Source organism: Cibotium barometz, chromosome 19, assembly GCF_041138505.1.
Source record: "Cibotium barometz isolate CiBa-2024 chromosome 19, ASM4113850v1, whole genome shotgun sequence".
Classification (NCBI taxonomy): Eukaryota; Viridiplantae; Streptophyta; class Polypodiopsida; order Cyatheales; family Cibotiaceae; genus Cibotium; species Cibotium barometz.
Window position 1 is genome coordinate 47,566,538 of NC_141064.1, and position 4,003 is coordinate 47,570,540.

Sequence of the window (4,003 nt, forward strand, 5' to 3'; positions counted from 1 at the left end):
GAATGATCACCAAGTAATTGCATGAGAGTACCATTATGTGTAAAATCCATAGTATGCATGGAATAATCAATATGTGGATTGAATTCATGTCTAAATAGCATACCACGTATGATGTCACTAGAATGCAAAGGTACAATGATAAAGTTTTGTTTTTGTTTATAAGGTCCAATTTGTATCTCAAGGTGATGAACTTCACGAGTTCCCGTACATCGTGTGGCTTGAAATGTAGGTTTAACCTTATAACACGAAGGATGAGTCTCCATATGCAACCTACGAACTACCTTTTCAGAAATAAAATCCTGCGTACTGAAAAGATGTAGAGGAGAAGAGAGCTTGAGCTCTTGCAACAAGCACACACACACTCACACAAACCCTAGAAGAGAACACACAAGGTGAAAGGCTAAAAATTCTTCTTCTTCTTCACACAACAAAAAAGGTCTACAAAGAAGATAAAGTGACTAACACACATAATAGAGTATATACAAGCGGTCCATAATGTGAACAAGCTAAGAGGAGTGGGTAGATGTGAACTAGTCGGTGTAGTCCAGTTTGTAGAATCTTTGGCGAAGATATGGCAGTGCTAGCTACCAAACTCGCTACAGTGATATAAAACAAAAATGGAGTCTCCATTGAAGATCAGCAAGATCAACCAATAGATCTATATAAAAGAGCCATGGACTCATCCGGAGGACGAGCAAGGTCAATCAACCAGATTCATGCGCGAATTCAGAAAACAACTCTTACTCCTTGTTCCAATATCTTCCCCGACGTACGTGTGGGTATCTTCGGTGACCCAGAGCCCGAGCACCGTATGGTCAGCACCCTCTAGGATCCTTCGCAGGTCACCTAGCGCTTCACTCATAGGCCGCTTCCTTGGTCCCTCATCCACTGTACCGGAAGCTCACCATTTTAATCAAACCGAGGCTGTTCGGCCGACCTTGCTACGCGAGGAGACGCCCTCCGTTGACTCTCCGTCTCAGCGGTTGCAACTTTAACGACCTCATTCACAAGATGGTCAAATTGCTTCCCCAGCATTCTTGACATAAAACAGTCATTTAAAAACAGATTTCATATACAAATACAGTTCTAACAATATTTCCATCTTTTCTCATCACTCCACATCCTTTCACATTAGTCCCCATCTTTTCTCATCTTCCCACAATTTTTTTTCTTCATCGATCCCTATCACATCACATCATTCACACATCAACTCACATCCAATTGCATCATCCACACATCAATCCACATTATTCATACATCAATCCACAACATCCATACATCCATCCACATCAATCCAGATTATCCACACATCCATCCGCATCTTTCATACATCCATCCACATCAATCCACATATCCATCCACATCAATCCACATGTCAATCCACATCATCCATACATCCATCCACATCAATCCACATTATCCACACATCAATCCACATCATCCATACATCCATTCACATCATCCACATCATCCACACATCAATCCACATCATCCATACATCCATTCACGTCAATCCACATTATCCACACATCAACCCACATCATCCATACATCTATCCACATCATCCACATCATCCATACATCCATCCACATCAATCCACATTATCCACACATCTATCTACATATTTCATACATCCATCCACATCATCCATACATCCATCCACATCAATCCACATTATCCACACATCAATCCACATCATCCATACATCCATTCACGTCAATCCATATTATCCACACATCAACCCACATCATCCATACATCCATTCACGTCAATCCACATTACCCACACATCCATCCACATCATCCATACATCCATCCACATCAATCCACATTATCCACACATCAATCCACATTCATTTCATAAGTATTCCCATTCTCACATCTAATCACATCTTTTTCTATCTCATCACTTATTTCCTTATTTATCCTCATCAGATCTCATCCACTTGCATCTACCCATACATCTCATCACTTTACATGCATTAACATCTATCCAGTTTACATTGCATCTTATCACATCCATTTCACATCACATCTCATTCATTCACATCCCGATTCACATGCTATAACATTCATTCACGTCCCTTATCATTCATTCACATCCCGATTCACATCACATCACATCCATTCACATCCCTTATCATTCATTCACATCCCGTTTCACATGCTAACACATTTATTCACATCTTATATCATTCATTCACATTTCGATTAACATGCTACCACATTCATTCACATCCTATATCATTTATTCACATCCCGATTCACATGCTAACACATTCATTCACATCCTATATCATTCATTCACATCCCAATTCACATGCTATCACATTCATTCACATCCTATATCATTCATTCACATCCCGATTCACATGCTAACACATTCATTCACATCCTATATCATTCATTTACATCCTGATTCACATGACATCACATCTCATCTATTCATTCACATTCATCTGATTCACATCACATCTCATAACATCTATTTACCTCTCATTCTCATCACTTCTATTCTCATCACATCCATTCTCTATTCATTCTCATCTATCTGATTCATATCACATCTTATCACATCTATTTATAGAATGTAAGAGAATTCTTATTTTTTATATAAAGATTCTTTACGCATCTATTTATGCATAAAAACAACTTCAGTGGGGGAAACAACACTTTTACAAAAATCCGTTTATGCATCTATTTATGCATAAATTCAATTTTAAGGAGAATAACACTTTCGAAATAAAAATAAATCTTTTATGCATCTTTCTATGCATAAATTTAATTTTAATGAGAATAACTCTTTTGAAATAAAAATAAATTTCTTTATGCATAGAATCCAAATTGACGAGAATAACTCTTTTGAAATAAAAATAAATTTCTTTATGCATCTTTCTATGCATAAAATCAAAATTGATGAGAATAACTCTTTTGAAATAAAAATAAATATCTTTATGCATCTTTCTACGCATAAAATCAAAATTGATGAGAGTAACTCTTTTGAAATAAAAATAAATTTCTTTATGCATCTTTCTATGCATAAAATCAAAATTGATGAGAGTAACTCTTTTGAAATAAAAATAAAATCAAAATTGATGAGAGTAACTCTTTTGAAATAAAAATAAATTTCTTTATGCATCTTTCTATGCATAAAATCAAAATTGATGAGAATAACTCTTTTGAAATAAAAATAAATTTCTTTATGTATCTTTCTATGCATAAAATTAAAATTTGATGAAAGTAACGCTTTTATAATTAAAAAATTCTTTTATGCATCTATTTATGCATAAATTTAATTTTAATGAAAGTAACACTTTTATAATAAAAAATTCTTTTATGCATCTATTTATGCATAAAAATCAATTTTGATGAAAGTAACACTTTTATAATCAAAATGTTCCCAATATGCATCTTTCTATACATAGAAATTAATTCTAATGAAAATAACACTTTTATAATAAAATATTTCTAATATGCATTTTTCCATGAATAGAATAAAAATAACACTTTTAGAATACACAAGCGGTGGGAATTACTCTTTCTGAATAATAAAAAGATAAAACTTACTTCACCAAATTTTAGAAAATTTTGCCATAACCTCCTTTGTATGGCTGACCATTTTTCAAAATTTTCACTCTAAAATTTACTAGAAATTATCCAAGATGATTTAAATCATTCTAATCTAATCAATTTCCACTTTATTATGAAAAGGTTAATTCCATCAATTTGATTACACATCTAGAATAAAGAAAGACTGAATTCAATAATGAAGAGAAGGGAGAAAGCCTTTCCAGCAAGGCATAACATCCATTTTCATTTTAAAGAAAGCAAAAATCAAAAAACCATAAAATAGAATAAGAAAAAGTAGAATTTCTAACTTACTAAGGAGTTTTGTGAGCTTTCCTTTGGCTTGATGGTTTGAGGGATCTACTCTTGTTTGCAACAAGAGTGGCCACCAATTCTTTTGAAGAGGAAATGGTAAAAAACAAATGAATTATCAATGA